This window comes from Lutra lutra, chromosome 11, assembly GCF_902655055.1.
Source record: "Lutra lutra chromosome 11, mLutLut1.2, whole genome shotgun sequence".
Lineage (NCBI taxonomy): Eukaryota > Metazoa > Chordata > Mammalia > Carnivora > Mustelidae > Lutra > Lutra lutra.
In genome coordinates, this window is record NC_062288.1 from 90,314,141 (window position 1) to 90,334,299 (window position 20,159).

General features: G+C 40.9%; 1 protein-coding gene and 1 long non-coding RNA gene across 6 annotated transcripts in view; one reads left to right on the forward strand and one right to left on the reverse strand.

The window, feature by feature from the left end:
• Positions 1 to 2,158: 2,158 nt before the first annotated feature.
• On the reverse strand, positions 2,159 to 15,488 carry LOC125081182 (uncharacterized). 4 transcript variants are annotated; one of them, XR_007121603.1, is made up of 3 exons: positions 15,353 to 15,488; positions 12,625 to 12,798; positions 2,159 to 2,582 (listed from the first exon to the last, which is right to left on the reverse strand). It is a non-coding gene; the product is annotated as an uncharacterized LOC125081182 (long non-coding RNA). The 4 variants fall into 4 exon arrangements; XR_007121604.1 differs by having other exon boundaries at positions 12,625 to 12,801; XR_007121602.1 differs by lacking the exon at positions 12,625 to 12,798.
• Positions 15,489 to 15,695: 207 nt separating this feature from the next.
• BPGM (bisphosphoglycerate mutase) overlaps positions 15,696 to 20,159 on the forward strand; it is a 33,470-nt gene continuing 29,006 nt past the window's right edge. Inside the window, exon 1 of one of the 2 annotated variants that reach the window (XM_047695479.1) lies at positions 15,696 to 15,844. The gene's annotated coding sequence lies outside the window, so the exon portion shown is untranslated. The remainder of the gene's footprint in view (positions 15,845 to 20,159) is intronic. The other variant, XM_047695480.1, reaches the window with a different exon arrangement.

A 20,159-nucleotide genomic window follows, 5' to 3' on the forward strand; every position in this document is an offset into this window, starting at 1 on the left:
TATATCCTGCTGTTCAACTCGTCCACTGATAATTATATGATATCCATAAATGTTCTAAGTGTTTTTTCAAATGTGCCTGGTATTTTTATTAGATTTATATTTTGACCCTTTTTCAGTTTTCATTCCATCTTTAATTTCCTGAAAGACTTGATCCACAATTATTTTACACTCTGATAGTTTCAATATCTAAATTCTCAGTTATTGTTTTCTCCTGATTCTCATTCATGGTAGGTTTGTTAATTTTTTTATTATATTTGATTGTTTTTAATTTTAACAAATCAGGAGGTTTCAACGGAGGATTTATATTTATTCTCTCATGGATCCGGGACAGGGAGGAGACTGATCTGGGACCACTCTAGACCCATTCAAAGACTCTGGCTTAGGGGAAGAGTTTCACTCTCCACGTCAGAGAAAGCCTACAACTTTAAAGGTCAGATAGTTAACATCTTAAATTTACAGACAAATAACCTACATTAGTTTTAAGCAATTTATCCCAAGGTCACACAGCTAGTTTAGTAAATCGTGGAAGTAGACCCAAAGTCTCCTAACTCCAAGCCATGCTTATGTATTACACCACACTCTACCATTGAATTGACTTGATACGAAGTATTCAAGAATGTGACATTGCATACCAAAAAGAAGGGGGGGGGAATGCCCTCTTTGAACTAGTTGTTTTCTTCCTTGCCTTTTACAGAACTGATGACTTCATACATAACCTTGCTTGCTGAAAGAAGCACATTTTCTTGATGAAAATAAATCCTCTATTGTGTATTTAAAAGAAAATAATTTCTGCTATAAGGACAAAAATCTTTTCTTTTTTTCCTTCTTCTTCTTTTTTTTATTTTGGTGATAGTTCAACTCCTAACTTCAGTAGATAAGGAATGATACTACCCAAGATTAAATGAGAAATGCAGTTCTAGTTAGAGCCCAGAAAAAAGCTCATTTGTGCATTACAGTCAAGGTGTTTCAGAGATATAAACAGAAAATATATGATGAGGGAGGTTAAGAGGGAAAGGAGGAAATGTACATGTATGGAGTGGGGCAGGGTGAGATCTGAAATTCCAGAAGTTGTGTATGCTTAGCTGATTTGGAGTAGATTTTTTTTCCCCCCAAGATTTTATTTATTTATTTGACAGATAGAAAAAGAGATCACAAGCAGGCAGGCAGAGAGAGAGGGGAAAGCAGCCCCCCCCCCCCCGCCCCGCCAAGCAGAGCCCAACACGGTGCTCTATCCCAGGACCCCAAGATCATGACCTGAGCTGAAGGCAGAGGCTTAACCCACTGAGCCACCCAGGCGCCCCGGGGTAGGTTTTAAAGGGGTAAAGACTCAATGTACATGAACATTGTCTACTCTTCTACCTTCCTTCAGGCTGAGTAGAACCAGATTGCAGTTTCTTTAGTGATTTATCATGACCTGAACCTAAGGCCGACGCTTAATGCACTGAGCCACTCAGGCGTCCCAATTTTTTTCTTTTATGTTTTTGAAGACTTCGCTACTTTTTTGAAGTATTATTCTATCGGTACAAGTATTTCATTCTGTCCTCACAATAACACAGGGAAACACAGAGGGCAAAGTACATCGTTCCCATTTAACTGGTGTGAAAACCGAGTCTCAGAGAAGTATAGTGATTCGTCCAAAGCCAAACAGATATTTTATGTCAGAATTTGAACTACCACTAACTAGATCTTAAGATACCACATACAGGAATGCTTTTTTGTTTTTCTTTCCTTCCCTCCATCTTTCCATCCTTTCTTTTCCTCCTCTCTTCTTTTTCCTTCCTTACCTCCAGATCCTCCCCACCTTCATTATGCAATATTTCACACATATATGCCTGCCTAAATGCAATGAGTATCCAATAACCCATCTTTCAGCTTAAGAAATATCACCAATACCTCTGAAGGCCACTGCCTCCCACCCCCTACCTGTAACCACTTTCCTGGATTTTGTAGTTATCATTCCCTTTTCTTTTCAGCTTTATCATCTGATCATTTGTGCATCCCTACAAATGCCCACATTGTGTCATTTTGCATGTGGATAGATTTTAAGTAAATGGAGTCATACTGCAGATACTCATTTTGGGGCAGTATTATGTGTCTGAGAGTCACTCATGTTGGTGTGTGTAGCTGTATTTCATTTCCACTGCTTTAAAGGAATCTGCTTGAAGAATATAACACACTTTATTCATCTTTCTTCTGACTGATGGCCATTGGATTATCTCAGTTTTGTGCTGTTCTGAGCAAAGTTGTGCGCACTCCTGTTGCACACGGGCGAGAGTTTTTCCAGTGGAATTACTGGTATTTAGCTAATGCTAAATTGTTTTCCAAACCAACTGTACAAATTCCCATAGGCATATGAATTCCAATTACTCTGAATTTTCATCAACTTGTAATTGTCAGAAATTTTAGCCAGTGTCACATCTCGTGCTCAGATCTTGGTTTCCAAACACCACTCTAAGTAAGACAGGAATCAGAGCTCCTTGCAGAAATAGTTGATTCCAGGGCCTGGACGGGTAACATGTGAGATGAACCTGGAATGTCTTGTAGCACCAGAAAGTAAGAACATGTGTCAAAGCTGGAACAATCTGGACAGCAAGATAAATCACCACAGTGTTAGAGTTTAATCCATAAACATAATAAATATCCATGAGTCCATACTGATAAAAGTAATTAATTAAGTAAGTGGGGGAGATGGGGTAGCTCTTCCTTACAGTAGAATGTGAGTGAATAAGTATAAAAGGAAAGAGAAAAATATAAAATTACCATGAAACACCCACAATAATAATGCTTGCAGACAAGCTCCATCCATAGATGACAAAGTTAGTGGGTCAGAGTTTGTGGAGAAATAAAGTTTGCATCATTTCAAAATATCTGCCCCAAGATATTTACCAATTACAAAGGGAAATTCAGTAACTTTAAGTGGAGAAACTTGGCAGAAACCACCTTAAAGCAAGTGATCAAGGTTAATACCACTGATAAGATACATCAACATCCCGAACCCCGTATGAGAAGAACACAGTACTCCATGGTATTCTCACCGAACGTGCATCACCCCAGGTCAGTTGTAAGTAAACATCAGGCAACTCAAACTGAGAGACATTTGACAAAATCATCTGTACTCTTCAAACACATCAAGGTTGTGAAAGACAAGGAATGACTAACGAGGGATTACATACTGCAGGGCACTCAGGCCAACTGCCAACTTCTTTGCTCCCCCAGAGCCTGCTCTACACACACGTAAGCATCCCCTAGCCTTCCACCAAAACACCTCAGTAATTGCACTGGCATTTATATTTGTTGGGCTATAATTTAAAATGCATGAATTGGGTCTCTCTCCTATTGGGCATGCTCCTTAAGGACAAGGAAAATGCTTCATTTAGATTTAAACCTCTTGCTCCTACCACAGTTCATGGTAGGCACTAAAAGCACTGTTAACTCAATTTATTCAAAATTCTTACCACAATTTCTTTTTTTTCCTAACTTTTAAAAAAATTTTAATTAATTTATTTTTGACAAAGAGAGAGAGAGAGAGAGAGAGAGAGAGAGTGTGTGTGAGTGCACACAAGCAGGGCAAGGGGCAGAGGGAGAAGCAGACTCCCTGCTGAGCAGGGAACCTGACAGGGGACTCCATCCTTGGACTCTGAGATCATGACCTGAGCCGAAGGCAGACGCTTAATCCTGGGTGCCACCTAGGCACCCCCTACCACAATTTCTTTTTTTTTTTCTTTAATATTTTATTTATTTATTTGACAGACAGAGATCACAAGTAGGCAGAGAGGCAGGCAGAGAGAGAGAGGGGGGGAAGCAGGGTCCCCACTGAGCAGACAGCCCAAGGGGGGCTCAATCTCGGGACCTGAGCCAAAAGCAGAGGCTTAACCCACTGAGCCACCCAGGAGCCCCCCTACCACAATTTCCCAAACATTAGGAGACATTTAATGAATAATTGGTTACTTTTGGCTTTGATTAGCAGGTTGAGAACAAATCCTGTGCATTTCTAAAGTTTTTACTGTTTTTTCATTTTTCCTTTTCCTTTTTTGCACTTCTTTCTCCTCTATTTTTAGAGAAGGCAGAGAGATAGCATAAGGAAATATAGGAGTTTAAGTAAAGAGGAATATATATATTTATATATTATATACCTAATATAATAAAGTATGCATATATTTGTTAAATTTACCCTTTGGGGGACTAAAAAATATAACTTTTCTACAATACTTTGTTAAAAGTTGGTCTGTTATTAATATTTTGCCTAATATTATTGGGGTTGGAGCTGAGAACACAGGATCTTTCCTATTAGACTTAAAAATACTTTTCAGGGCAACACCTGCGTAGCTCAGTTGGTTAAGCATCCCATTCTTGATTTTGGCTCAGCTCATGATCTCAGGGTTGTGGATGGAGCCCAGGTCAAGCTCCGCACTGGGTGTGGAACTTGCTTGGGATTCTCTCTCTCCCTCTCCCTCTGTCCCTCTCCCCTCCCACCCTGCTCTTGCATGAGTGCTCTCTCTCTCTAGAAAAAAAAACAACAACCAATAATTTAAAAAACAAGATCCTAAAATTTGTATGGAACCAGAAGAGACCCTGACTTGCTAAAGAAATGTTGAAAAAGAAAAACAAAAGTGGGGGCATCATGTTGCCTGATTTTAAGCTTTACTACAAAGTTGTCATCACGAAAACAGCATGGCACTGGCACAAACAGACACATAGACCAGTGGAACAGAGTAGAGAGCCCAGATATGAACCCTCAACTTTATGGTCAAATAATCTTCGACAAAGGAGGAAAAAATAAACAGTGGAAAAAAGACAGTCTCTTCAATAAATGGTGCTGGAAAAATTGGACAGCTATGTATAGAAGAATGAAACTCGACTCTTCTCTTACACCATACACAAAGATAAACTCAAAATGGATAAAAGACCTCAACAGGAGGCAGGAATCTATCAAAATCCTAGAGAAGAACATAGGCAGTAACCTCTTCAACACCGGCCACAGCAACTTCTTTCAAGATATGTCTCCAAAGGCAAAGGAAACAAAAGCAAAAATGAACTTTTGGGACTTCATCAAGATCAAAAGCTTCTGCACAGCAAAGGAAACAGTTGACAAAACAAAGAGGCAACCCATGGAATGGGAGAAGATATTCACAAATGACAAAGTGCTGATATCCAAGATCTATAAAGAACAGACAAAGGGCTGATATCCAAGATCTATAAAGAACTCCTCAAACTCAACACACACAAAACAGATAATCACATCAAAAAATGGGCAGAAGACATGAACAGACACTTCTCCAAAGAAGACATATAAATGGCTAACAGACACATGAAAAAATGTTCATCATCATTAGCCATCAGGGAGATTCAAATCAAAACCACACTGAGATGCCACCTTACACCAGTAAGAATGGCCAAAATTAACAAGACAGGAAACAACATGTGTTGGAGAAGATGTGGAGAAAGGGGAACCCTCTTACACTGTTGGTGGGAATGTGAGTTGGTGCAGCCACTTTGGAAAACAGTGTGGAGATTCCTTAAGAAACTAAAAATAGAGCTACTCTATGAGCCTGCAATTGCACTATTGGGTATTTACCCCAAAGATACAGATGTAGAGAAAAGAAGGGCCATCTGTACCCCAGTGTTCATAGCAGCAATGGCCACAGTCGCCAAACTGTGGAAAGAACCAAGATGCCCTTCAACGGACGAATGGATAAGGAAGATGTGGTACATATACACTATGGAGTATTATGCCTCCATCAAAAGGATGAATAGCCAACTTTTGTAGCAACATGGACAGGACTGGAAGAGATTATGCTGAGTGACATAAGTCAAGCAGCGAGAGTCAATTATCATATGATTCCGCTTATTTGTGGAGCATAAGGAATAAAACAGAGGACATGGGGTGATAGAGAGGAGAAGTGAGTTGGGGGAAATTGGAGCAGGAGATGAACCATGAGAGACTGTGGACTCAGAAACAAACTGAGGGTTTTGGGGGGGGGGGGTTGGGTGAGACTGGTGGTGGGTATTATGCATGTACTACACGGAGCACTGGGTGTAGTGCATAAACAATGAATTCTGGAACATTGAAAAGAAATTTTAAAAATTTTTTAAAAGATTGAAAAGACAAAAAATAATAAAAGAAATAAAATTTAAAAACATAATTTTCAACACAAGGGAAATTTTAGCAGATATAGATGCCTGGTCTTTACACACTTGCTTAGAGTTTCAAAGATGAAGACATGTAGGTCATTCGGCATTGCAATTCTCTGCTTCCACTGGCACTGAGTAATCATGGATCACAGTAATCCCATGTTTCAGCATGTCAAAAATCATCAGCATTGGTGCCTTTGCCATTATTCACCTTATAAATCATAACTAGTTTACAGAATAACCTTTTTTGCAAACTTTTACATCCTGTGGTTAGCAACAGGTGATTTCCCTGTTTCTCTTATCTGACAGCTCACTAAGAGATGATGTCAGGGACTAGTTATGGTACTCAACTGGCATAAAAAGACCAATGCTCAGTTGCTGGTACTGACTGATGGTCACAAGACTGATAACGAATTGCTTAGTCTCATTATTCCATACTTGAAAACTCATGATAAACAAAGCCAGTCAAGCTATTTTCTAAATTTAAGTAGTAATGATTCTATGAAGATTCAGATGGGGAATATGAAGAGCTTTGTCTCACTCACATTGGAGTCACAGAGCTATAGGTAAAGTAGCTTTTCTCTGGACACAAAACAGCACTTAGAAGTAGCTACAGAGGGTCACCTGGGTGCCTCAGTGGTAAGCATCTGCCTTCAGCTCGGGTCATGATCCCAGGGTCTTGGGATCAAGCCCCACATCAGGCTCCCTGCTCAGTGGGGAGTCTGCTTCTCCCTCCTCCTCTGCTCCACCCCCTGCTCCTGCTCTCTCCCTCCAATAAATTATAAATAAAATCTTAAAAAAAAAAAAAAAGAAGTAGCTATAGAAATGACAGCTCTGGAAGCCACCAGAAAACATTCTGTTAAAAAATTCTAGGACCTCAGGTAGCCTCAAAAATGTCTGCTACATTTCACAAAATACAGCATCCTTTCCTGATTAAAACTCTTCAGAGTATAGGGATAAAGGGAACATTCCTCAATTTCATAAAAACCATCTATGAAAAGCCAACAGTGAAAATCATTCTTAATGGGGAAAAGCTGAGGACTTTTCCCTTAAGATCAGGAACACAACAAGGATGCCCACTCTTGGCACTATTGTTCAACATAGTACTAGAAGTCCTAGCATCAGCAATCAGGCAACAAAAAGAAATAAAAGTATTCAAATTGGCAAAGAAGAAGTCAAATTCTCTCTCTCTCTTCACAGATGACATGATACTTTATGTGGAAAACCCAAATTACTAGAACTCATACAGCAATTCAGTAATGTGGCAGGATACAAAATCAATGCATAGAAATCAGTTGCTTTTCTATATACTAATAATGTAACTGTAGAAAGAGAAATTGGGGAATTGATTCCATTTACAATAGCACCCAAATCATAAGATACCTAGGAATAAACCTAACCAAAGAGGTAAAGGATCTATACTCTAGAAACTACAGTACACTGATCAAAGAAATTGAGGAAGACACAAAAAGATGGAAAAACATCCCATGCTCATAGATTGAAAGAATAAACATTGTTAAAATGTCTATGCTGCCCAGAGGAATTTATGCTTTCAATGCCATCCCAATCAACATATCAATGGCATTTTTCAAAGTGCTGGAACAAACAATCCTAACATTTGTATGGACCCAGAAAAGAACCTGAATAGCTAGAGGAATGCTGAAAAACAAAAACAAAGCTGGGGGCAACATGTTGCCTGATTTCATGCTATATTACAAATGCTGTGATCACCAAGACAGCATGGTATTGGCACAAAAACAGATACATAGATCGATGGAACAGAATAGAGTCTCCAGAAATGGCCCGTCAACTCTATGGTCAACTAATCTTCAACAAATCAAGAAAAAATATCCAATGGAAAAAGACAGTCTCTTCAGTAAATGGTGCTGGGAAAACTGAACAGCTATGTATAGAAGAATGAAACACGACCATTCTCTTACACTGTACACAAAGATAAAATGGATGAAAGACCTCAATGTGAGACAGGAATCCATCAAAATCTTAGAGGAGAACATAGGCAGTAATCTCTTTGACACTGGCCACAGCAACTTCTTTCATGACACATCTCCAAAGGCAAGTGAAACAAAAGCAAAAATGAACTTTTGGGACTTCATCAAGATAAATAGCTTCGCACAGCAAAGGTGTGGCAAACCACAGAATGGGAGAAGATATCTGCAAATGACATTACAGATAAAGGGCTGGTATCCAAGATCAATAAAGAACTCAGACTCAACACCCAAAGAACAAATAATCAAGTCAAAAAATGGACAGAAAACATGAACAGACATTTCTCCAAAGAAGACATACAAATGGCTAACAGATATGTGAAAAAATATTCAACATCATTAGCCATCAAGGAAATTCAAATCCAAAGCACCTTGAGATACCACCTTACACCAGTTAGAACAGCAAAAATTAACGACTCAGGTAACAACAAATGTTGGAGAGGATGTGGAGAAAGGGGAACCCTCTTACACTGTTGGTGGGAATACAAGTTGGTACAGCCTCTTTGGAAAACAGTGTGGAGGTTCCTCAAAAAGTTAAAAGTAGAGCTACCCTGTGACCTGGCAACTACACTACTGGGTATTTATCCCAAAGATACAGATGTAGTGAAAAGAAAGGCCACATGCTCCCCAATGTTCATTACAGCAATGTCCACAATAGCCAAACTGTAAAAGGAGCTGAGACGCTCTTCAACAGATGGATAAAGAAGATATGGTTCATATATACAATGGAATATTACTCAGCCATCAGAAAGGATGAATATCCACCATTTGCGTCAACATGGATGGAACTGGAGGGGATTATGCTAAGGGAAATAAGTCAAGCAGAGAAAGACAATTATCACATGGTTTCACTATTATGTGGAACATAAGCAATAGCATGGAGGACATTAGGGGAAGGAAGGGAAAACTGAAGGGGGCTAGAAATCAGAGGGGGAGATGTACCATGAGAGACTATGGACTCTGGGAAACAATCTGAGGATTTCAGAGGAGAGGGGGGTAGGGGTAAGGGGTAGGTCAGTGATGGGTTTTAAGGAGGGTACATGTTATAATGAGTACTGGGTATTATACGCAAATAATGAATCATGGAACACTACATCAAATACTAATGATGTACTGTATAGTGACTAACATAACAATAAAAAACAGTCTGTTACACAGGGAAAAGATACTTTACATAACAAGGTTTGGTTTAGAAGCTTATGATAATTTCACTTGTAAACAGACTTGTTTACAAGTGAAATTATCATAAGCTTCTATGTTTGCTGTTGTGATTTCTTTATACCATTTTAGATTTCTTTAGTAATTCCCCCCCTCTGTATTTTTAAAAACCCCTAGCTTCATGTTATCTCAATACACTGGCATCTGTGGCCTGGCACTTGTTTTCATAAGTAATCATATGCCTTACTCTCCGTAGTGTGGCCCCTGCAACGTTATCTGCTAGGACCAGCCTTCACCTTCCCAAGGAGGGCCTCCCAGTTGCTTGCTCTGTCTGTTTTTCTCCAGAAGAAAACAAGAGAATATCAGCAAGGTTGATTTTACTTTATACATAAGAAATAATATTGGGTCTTTAATGTATCGTGGAGACTTTTTAAAGTGAAAATTTATTGGGCTCCTTTCCATGTGTTAACTTACATAAATAATACAGCTTTATAAGGTGGGAACTTTTACTGTGCTCATTATACAACAGAAGAAATGAGGCCAGGATGCTCAACAAGTTGCCCAAGTTTGCATGGTTAGTACAGAACAGAGCCAGGATTGGAACGCAGGCAGACTGGCTCCAAGCCCACACTCTTACACTTCTTTTGAACCTCCAAATCATATTGTCTTCCTGATGGATAATTATTAGTCCCCAGTAATATACTTGCATTAGAGAGTCAGCCTGGGAGTTAGGAAACTTGGATTATTGTTCTGTGCTTTAAGTTGGGAGGGAACAGCGTTCTACAAGTACACATACGAAGGCCTAGTGGTCCTAGGGACAAAGAAGGCAGGCCAACGTTAGGAACAATGGAAAACCAGTGCAGTGTTTTTTGTTTTGTTTTGTTTTAAAGATTTATTTATTTGCAAGGGGGTTAAGGGGCAAAGGACAGGGAAAGAGGGAATCTCAAGCAGACTCCTTGTTGAGTGTGGAGCCTGAAAGGGGCTGGGGTTCCATCTGACAACCCCAAGATCATGACCTGAACTGAAATCAAGAGCCAGAGGCTTAATGGACTGAGCCATCCAGGCTCCTTCCTCCAATGAGAAGATTTATTTACTAATGCAGTGTTTTAAACTAGACAGGCTGTGAGGTTAGTTGTCATATGACTACAAAGATACTCTACCCATATCACCTTGGCTGCCTAAAAGAGAGCAACAGTGGAATCAGGAAAATTTGGTTAGGAGTCTACTGAGAAACTCCAGGCAGGAGGTAATGGTAGCTTGGGTTAGGGTGTTGATAGTGTAGGGGTGGTGGTGGGGAAGAGGAGGAATGGAAAAAAGGTTATTTTAAAACATGTATCCTTGATTGAAACTGATTTAGGTAAGACTGTATAAAGAGACTGTAACAAAACGTTCTAGAAATTACACTTCCAAATAAGCATTATTGGCTTAAAAGTGTCAGATTGGGATGTTATACACCCATTTCAAGAATGCTTCATGGCTCCAAATAATTCTGAAAACCCTTTTTCAGAATTTCCTCCAGAAACAGTTTATGAGCCAAACCAGAAAAACAGACTCATTGTTATACACATGCTTCATGTCATATATATCATACTTCAAGTCACATTTCATATTAAGTATATACGTATATGCATACACACACACACACACACACACACACTTATCCACATGCACAGTCATACTTCAGAACTCCCAAAAGCTAAGGGAACTATGTATAATGTTAAATTGTTGCAGGGTTTTAAGACCTTCCTTTTATGACTCTGACCTTCCAATGTATACAGTAAGGTCACTTATGTAAGAAAATAAGCAATATGTGGAAAAAGCTAAGTCATCTGACTATTCATCAAACATTGAAGACTGGGGCTCCTGGATGGCTCAGTTGGTTAAGCATCTGACTCTTGGTGTTCGATCAGGTCATGCTCTCAGGGTTGTGGGATTGAGTCCCACATCGGACTCTGCACTCTGCACAGAGTCTGCATGTCCCTCTCCCTCTGCTCCTCCTCCCTTCCCCCTGCTTGAGCTCTTTCTCTTTCTCCAGTAAATAAATAAACTCTTTAAAAAACCCTGAAGATATATTCTTCAGGCAAAGAGTGAGCCAACTCAGAAAATCCACAGATGGAAGGAATTCTTGGACAGTAGGGGATTTTGTTTTGTTTTGTTTTTAGGGAGTAGATAACAAATATATCCTAGAAGATTGACAACAAATTCCTCACAGAGAAAGAAAAGAAGGAAGTTGTATTCATCAGTTTTCAGAAAGAGTGGGAAGCTGGATGGGGAGAGAGTCCAAATTTCAGAACCAAGCATGGGAGGCAACCTCTGGTTCGCTAACGAGCTCTGTGGGCTTGGACAAATTCTCTGAGCCTTAGTCTCCTCATCTATAGAAAGGACATATCAACGCCAGGAGTCTGGCAAGGTTCTATTAATGGAGACCTGACTCCCACCCCCTCCCCAACTTTTCTGCCACTTAAACTCCTTTTCTTCAGGTTAAAGAACTGGAAACCCTGAGGGAAGCAGGGGTCAAAGGGCAACCCTCCTTCCTGGAACTTTCAGACTTACATGGCCTCAGTGTTCAGGTTCTGCAACACCTGGCAGAGAGAAAAAAAATTCCTGGCCACCTTTATCGTTAGCCTTGTTGAAAAAGAACTGTGGCCAGTAGGCAGTCCCTTCAGTTCACCAGACATTCCCAGAGCACCTTGTCACCGGGGGACAGAAGCAGCCCATTTAAATCCCTGAATCTTTTCAAGAAAGTGAAAACTCCTCAATGTCCAAGAGTAGCAGATGAGCTGAAGAGTGAGACATAATACTGGAAGGCACATGTACATGATGGAATTACATATTGAAAAGGAGTATTAAATGACAGGGAGACATGTTCATGATAAATGAACTAAATGTGACTATAAAATAGTATATATATTATAGATTCCCTTTTTTAAAATAATTGATTTATAGGGGAAAACAGAAGGAAATAATAATTATCAATGATAAATTCTGAGTGGTAGAGTTACAGGGGTTTTAAATATTTTCTTTTCTAAACCTTATATGATAAATGTAGTATTTTTTCAACATAGATTTATAATATATAAATATGACACAGCTATTAAACAACGATTCCACTGGGCAGAAATTGTGACTTTTTGCTCATCCCCACAGAAAAACAAGTGTTTTAAAGAAATGTGGCCTTTTCCTCAGCAGTGAGGTAAAGAATTTGTGTAGGGCAAGGTGCCTCTTGATTATCTACAAGTTTCCTCCCTTTCTCCCTTGTCCCACCTTTTAAAGAGTTTTGGGCTCCCACCCACCCTGAATGGAGAATGGAATAAAAAGAAAAATCAACCTGGCTCTCTTCCTGCCTGATGATGTTCTATGTCAAGACTTAGAATAGGGAAATTGCACATTGTTCAAGCTTCCCAATACTGGTGGCTCCTGGCTAAGCCAGTAGATCTGTGTGTACTTCTCCACTTTGCCTCCTGACAGTCACCTCCTGTATCCTCTGCAGGAGTTCAGGTCTCTGCTTGAGAGCAGGAAAGGGGGAGAAAGCACAAGGCCCAAACTTAATCTTGAGTTTTTAAAATAAGAGTCTTTCTGAGTAGTTAGAACACTTTACACTTATCATTTCCTGTGACTGTTCAGGATAACTACCATTTATTGAGCCCCTTCTATGTACCAGGTAGACACTGTATTATGGCATTGAATCTTCACATTAGTCACTTAGGGCTTCTCCCCATTTCACAGATAAAGACGTAGGCTGCGGTCAAGCGTCATGCCCAAGTTCCCAGTGCTCGAAAATGGCTGACGTCAGGCGCTTCACAGATTACAAAACTGTTTCAAAATTGCCTCTGTTGTTCCTCACAGTACTCTGTGAGAGGAGGATTCTGTGTTTTCACTTGTGAAATGAAGGGACAGACGGCTTTAAAGTCCCTTTGGTGGGTCTACACGACTGATTCATGAGAGCATTTTCAGCTTTAGGTTTCACTAGAGGCCACCTGTACTTAATAGGGCAATGGTGGGAGCCAAACATAAGCCTACTATCCTATTTAGATTTTAATCTGAATCTGAAGAAGGTAGGCTGTGGTGGGACACTAGATACTAGTAGCAAACAAGACTATGATGTGACCTGATAGCCATGAAGACGAAGAGACAGTTGTACATTGGCTACGGGGCCAAAGAATTCTGGAGTTTGCTAGTAGGAGGGTGTAGAGGAGGGAACCAATAGCTCTGCCAAGATAGAAAAAGGCAGAATAGCCTAGGTCAGTAGATGCTTTGATGCTTGGTGGACCAGCTCAACCCCACCTCAAAGGCCAGGGCCTCTGTACAAATAGCTGTGAAATTATTTGGGCCAGGTATGTGTGCTATCACAAAAGTATTTTATTCAGGTTCTGAATAAGACAATCCACTACCAATCTTTAATTACCACATGTGTTAACACTGACTAACACACACACACATAACAGAAAAACAAAGAGACAACATAGCTATAATAATTTACTGCATTTTCATTCCTTGCTTGGATGAAAGTAGGATTACACCAAAAGTTGCTGAAAGTAAAGTAATGAACTGAGACACAGTTATTTTCCTATCTACGCTGTTTGCTATATCAGAATTAAATTCCTCCTGATTGGCCTTAATGGAAGCTAATTTTAACACTAGTAATCTTGAGTAAACAAACAAACAAAAAACTATTGCTTTTTTGGGGGAGGGGGTGGAGGCAGTGGAAGAGAAGACATTTTCTCAGAATTATGAATTGGTAACCTTGGGTTCTTGTCACAGCTCTGCCCCCAACCAGCTATGTAACTGTGAATAAATCTCTTAAACTTCAAATTGCTCACCTGTACAATGAGATTCTAAAAGGCAGGTGATGTCTGATATTGTTAATGTTCTATGTGACAAACTAGCATTCTGTGGGTATCCACAACAAAACCAAATCCAGTGGCAGGTGCCCTTAAGTCCTATGTAAGTATCCCTAAATGTCAAATGCTCCTAAGACTCTGACACATGTATGGTTGTCTTTACCTCCAGAGTAGGGATGGTGGGCACCGAGAAGGGACCTCTGATGTGACACTACGGTAGAAAAGTTTTCCCCTCACTTTGTCCCCATCTGATAGGGAGAAGAGGAAAAACAAATGAGTAAGAGTATAGGATTTGGAAGCCACATTCCTGGGCATTGAGACTGGAGGCTGCCTCCTCCAGTTGCTCTGACCTGACTCTAGTTGATCTTGTGCAAGTTAAAAATTCCAACTATCACAAGGTGGGACCCATCACCTGCTGGAACCTGTCGGGCCTTGGATCTGTGCTCTTCCAGAATCGAAGATATGTTCTTTGAGATCCCAGGAGGAACTGTTATACTCTAAGACAGATAAATGAGATGAACTAACAACAAACACTTAAGCACTAATGAATTCAATACACAGTATGTCACAGAGTTTAAAACGTGGAAAGATTATCTTTTCAAACTTATGCTTATGCTTATGGTTGGTGGTCACAAACCTACTGAACTTGTTGTGGGGATGAAACAGGAAAAGCTCAAAAGACACTAAACACTAGGTAGGACAGCTTCTAGAAATCAAGAAGGGCGATCTCCCACGTGGCCAGACAAACATACAATTCCTTTTCTCACCCAACCAAGAGTTCCGACACTTGCTTCAGAGTCTTGTGGGATAAGAGTTCAAGCCTACTTAGATGCGCTTTAAGGGCCTTGTGCCAGGCTTTGGGTATTTTCATGGGTTTCTCTGGTTCAGTAATTGTGGCCTCCAAGTTTTTACAATTCTCCTCCTCATTCCATTCCATTCTCCTTTCAATTGTTCTATAAGCTTTAAGTGCAATCCACTTATCACTTTTCTTTCCCAACCAAAACAGTGTCAGGGAATTGCCTAAGGTGAGTCCCTATAAAAGTACTAAGAGAAGGGGGGGCGAGTGACTGCCCATAAATCGGGCACTTTAAAAAGCCTTTCGCTTTAATGACGATTTAAGACTGACAACCACAAGGAAAGCAAGAGCTTTCATCTGCGCGAACTCCCGCCTACATCCCCGGGTTGAAATTTCCCAGGAGTAAAAGAAGGTATCACCTCATCACTTCCTGGATTCCGCGGACGTTTCTCTACACTGGCAGGGATCTCCTCCGCGACCCGAAACTTTTGCTTTCTAGCACTTCAACGACTTAAACTCTCCCAACGCCTGAGGTTCCTCTATGGACCCGGCAAGGCTCCTGGCTTTGTTTTTTTCTACTTCCCCAGGCCCAAGCCCGCCCACCGGCGTCGAAGTCAGCTTCTTACTGGTCGAAGAATGTGCTCGTCTCCTCAGAAAGCCAATCAGAGCCTGGCCGCCCACCCCGGGGATTTGGGAAACGGAAAAGACCTCGACCTGTTCCCGGGAGTGGGGCGGGGCCTTAAGGGAGTGACAGCTGGACCTTCCAATACGCAGAGGGCTAGGACCTCCCCTTTGGGCTCCCGAGCTAGAAAAGAGCGTCGATGCCGGCGGCAGTGATGAGTTGTAGGAGGAGCTGGCTCCTCGGCGGCTCTGAGGAGCGGCTGCTGCTGCTGCTGCTGGCCTCCTTGCAGGTGAGTGGTTTTGTTTTAGAATTTTGCGGTTGCGAACCTTTCTGTTTTTAAGTGATGTGGTGTTTTAATTTGGAGTGCAGGAAGGCCAGTTCTTGACGCCCCCGATTCCGTCTTTGGAGGGAATCTGGTGCTCACTCGTCCGCCGCTTGAGCCCCCACCCTCACGGACTCCCCAGGTCCCTCTCAGGTCCCTTCCTCAGAATAAGCCTTTCTGGGACGTACAGATCTGTCAGCTGAAAGGAGGACTGCGCTTTGGTCGTGGTGTCTTGACAGCGAGAACAAACAGGAGTTGGAGGGAATGATGAACTGATCTCTCCCGGACGTATGAGGCACAGGGTGACGGAGCAGGGGTCCTGGAAGCAAACTCGGGTGTTTTCAGGGCCACCGCCACTCTATTTAGGGCGATGGCAGACCTGGCCCTAAACGTCTAAGTAGACAGAAAAAGCCTGCATGTCAGGGAAGGAGAAGGAGGCCAGTAACTGCAGTGGTTTCACGTAGCTCTCAAATCGAGCTAAATCACAGGTTCTTAGAATCACTAAAAATTAAAAAAAAAGAAAAAGAAAAAGAAAAAAGTAAGTCTATTTCTCCTCCATTCAAAGGGATGAGGGTTGTATGAGTAGAGAAGGACAAGAGAAATGCATCATGGAAGTACAGTTCACAGTTACTTTGAAAAAGTAAAGTTAAAGGGTAATTAGTTGTTTGCTAACTTATTATAGTCCTCTTCCCCTACCCACCTCCCTTCCAAATGACCGAGGCTTTACAGCTTGTGAGTGGCAACCAGAACGTGAACTGACCAAATGCAGCCTCTGGGTGGGGGGAAATCAAATGGCATCTTTCACCAGGAGGTACTACAGTTTTCTGTAATGAAAGCAGAACACATGTCAGCATGTACTTTGGTTTAAAACTCTCACCCCTGAGGCTCCCCTGGCCCCTGGTTTATTCCATCTTTTTTTTTCCTCATCCACCATAGATGCCCCTCATATGGTGGTGGGCTTTTTTTTATTATAAGCTTTTGTTGTTGTTGTTGTTGTTGTTGTTGTTTTTAATTCTAGTTAGTTAACACGCAGTGTTATATTTGTTTCAGGGGTACGAGGTAGTGATTCAACACTTCCATGCGTCACCCTGTGCTCACCACAAGTGCACTCCTTAATCCCCACGGTGGTGGACTTTAAAGAAATGTAATTCAAGTGAATGGTATAGCAGAAGGAGCTCTGAGTTGGAAGTCAGGATCCCCAGGTTTTAGTGTGGAAGCTGTTGTTAATTTGTGTAATCTTAAATCATTTCAACCCTCTGGCTTAATTTTTGCATCTTTAAAAAAGCGGAGGTTGCAGCAGATTATTTCGGAGGGGCCGTGCTTATGTTAAAAGTCTGTTTTAAAATAAAGATGATTAGACATTCTCCACGACAAGTACATAAGCAAAAATCTCATAGCAGTAAATTCTGGGCCAATCTGTCAGCAAATAAACGTTCCCATCTACAAAGGGTAGTACTTGTTCTTTTGTGCCTCTCTTTAAGCCACACCCAAAGGATCATTGTAGAAAATTTGATCATTGTACAGAATGACCATTATACGGAGTATAATGTGGCAGAAAATGTCCTCCTTTATTCTGTCACTCGGAGGTAACTATTAGTCTGCCCAGGGTTTGGGCAGATCTGCCAGTCTCTCTTCCTCTTTTGCCTTCTACAGTTGGTTGAGATTAAGTGGCATATTTCATTTTAAGTAATGACCGATACATCTAAATTCAGCTGTGCGTTCAGTTTTGTGGGTCCGGTGCTCAGAGAACAGAGGACACAAATATTTGAACCAACAGGTCTCTTGAACATCCTTGGAATGAAATCTGGTGTGAGAGAATGTTTACAAGGAGAAATAAGACCAAAAGTATTACTTAATAGTAAAACTCTTACACGGAAATTTGGCCACAAATACTGAAAAAAAAAAAACTTTATAAAACATAGAGGAAACCTTAACCACTTGATTAAAGCATTTGGATTGTAGAATACTCCTTAATATTTGGTATACTTCTAGAGCTGTGTCTTACCATCAACTCTCCACACCCCCAGCACATACAACATTTGGTTGTATTTCTCCTTCCACTACCTAATTTAGTTTTTTCTCTGTATCCCCCTCCTCATTTTACTTTATTCCCAGCTTTTACTTCCACACATACCTCAGCAAGGTAGGACCAATTTCAGGGGCCAGAGGTCTGGGCGAGTTTTCATTAGTCTGCTCCATTCAACCCAGACTACCTCTCACTCTTCGGCAGAGTGTTTGGTTTTGTTTTTTTTTTTTTTTCCACCATAATCTCATTTAGTCTCCCTAATAGTCCCTTGAGAACAGCAGTTATCCCTTTCTTTATGGATAAGGAACCTGAGGTCCAGAAAGTTTGAATTAATTGATCAACATCACACCATCAGTAAGTAGCAGAGCCGGGACTAATGTCCAGGTTTCTAGAACTCAAACTTCTGGGATTCGGTGGCAATAGCTTGTGTAGACAAAAGCTATTATCTGGGGGGGAATAAGTAACCAAAGTTAGGAAGGAGGTGTCATGAGTGGGTGTTGGGCTCATCAGTGATGCCGCACAGGCTGGAACAAGCAACGTGCCCCAGGCAAGCGCTCATCTCATGACCCAGGTAGATCTCTTCCCTATGAATAGGGGTCTACATGCATGGTTTGCTACCCGTGTAACAAGGGATCAGTAGGGGCTGCTGGTAGAGGTAAAGTTGGAGAATGACCAGGGTTACGGTGCCTGGAAAGCACCAGGAAGTGATAACATTTGCTCCTGGTAAAGAGTTGCTCTTAGAGCGCAAATGGAAAAGTTACTGTAAAGCTTTAGGGAAAGTAATAGGTGGTGGAACACAAGGTACTTTTACATACAGTCATGTTCAGACTTCTAAAATTGAGCTTTTTTGACTCTAAGGAACTGAACTCTGGATTTCATTTCCCCTAAGAACTGTTCCTTTTTTAATGTATCTGAAACATGATTAACCTTTTTTTCCCATCCTCAAATATGCCAGCCTATCTTTTATAGAAATAGATTCCTCTAGAGTTAGATTAAGAGTTGTTCAAAGCCATGCAATGAGGATTTGGACTAGGGAAAACATCTGACTGGTGAAGGGTGGCATTTGAATACCTAATATTTAGGGGAAGCTTTTGATCACAGCAACTCTGGCTCTGTATCCCTTATTTTACGTTACTTCAACATTCTATCACTGATCACACTTCTTACTCAGTTCTTAGAAGCAGAAAACGAAGTTTTTATTTTTAGACTGGTCTTTATCCTATCATTTTCCTCGCCTGTTCATGAGTCGTTATACTAGAGTATTAGATACTACTTTTCAGACACCCAAGGAAGGGAGGCAGCAACATCCCAGGAACATTAGTTTGGAAGATGGGACAAGTCTCAGTTATGGTGGGGGGTAGGGAAGGTATGTGAAAGTAAATGGTTTGATGAGGGGCAGGAGTAGGAGGCAGCAGCAGGATTGTCTAGTGCTACATTTACTGAAACTATCTAGAGATCCTGGAAATACGGTAGAAGTAACCTCAGTAAATGCAATGCCGTGTATTTGCACCAGTCCCCTATCCCCCTACCCACCTACTCTCTCCAGCCTTGCCTTGCCAAAAGGATGCTAAATATAAAAAAAATAAAAAAAAATTAACTTCAGTTTTATGGTGACATTTATGGAAAGAATATCTTTTGCTCTGTAGGCAATTGAGATGGAATTTCTATACATAGACATAGCGAGAAGTCTTTGAAAATATTTCACCTGCATAGTGTGTTTCCTTTGAATCACCCGTCTCTCTACTGCTCAGCCAGTTGCTCAGCGTGTATGCCTGAGCCAGCCTGCGTTCTCCTGAAGCGCGAGGCACTGTGACAATTTACGAAGATGATGTCTGAGAAAAGTAAAGCATGTCAGAATGACATATTTTTGAAGTTGGTTAACAGCATGAATACTTTTTCACTATAATTTTACCTTGAACCCATTATTAAACCAATTAAGCGGAAGTAAACAGACTGATTCGAATGTGCTCCGTATTGTCTTTTGTGAGGAATAAAAACAATTATGAATGGGATTCCATTACTCAAGGTACTTGCAGTTCTAGCCGAGAATAAAATCAGGTGATTTAATAATTCTGAGATTATCCCACGACAGGATGCTTAAAGGTTCAAAATGCTGATGTGATTAGTAAGTCTGAGTATGGTATCCAGCTAGGCCAAGGTTTGCCAAACTAAGGCCTTCTGGTCTACTACCTGTGTTTGTACAGCCCACAAGTTATGAATGGTTTTTAAGTTGTTGTTTTGTTTTCTTTTACCGGT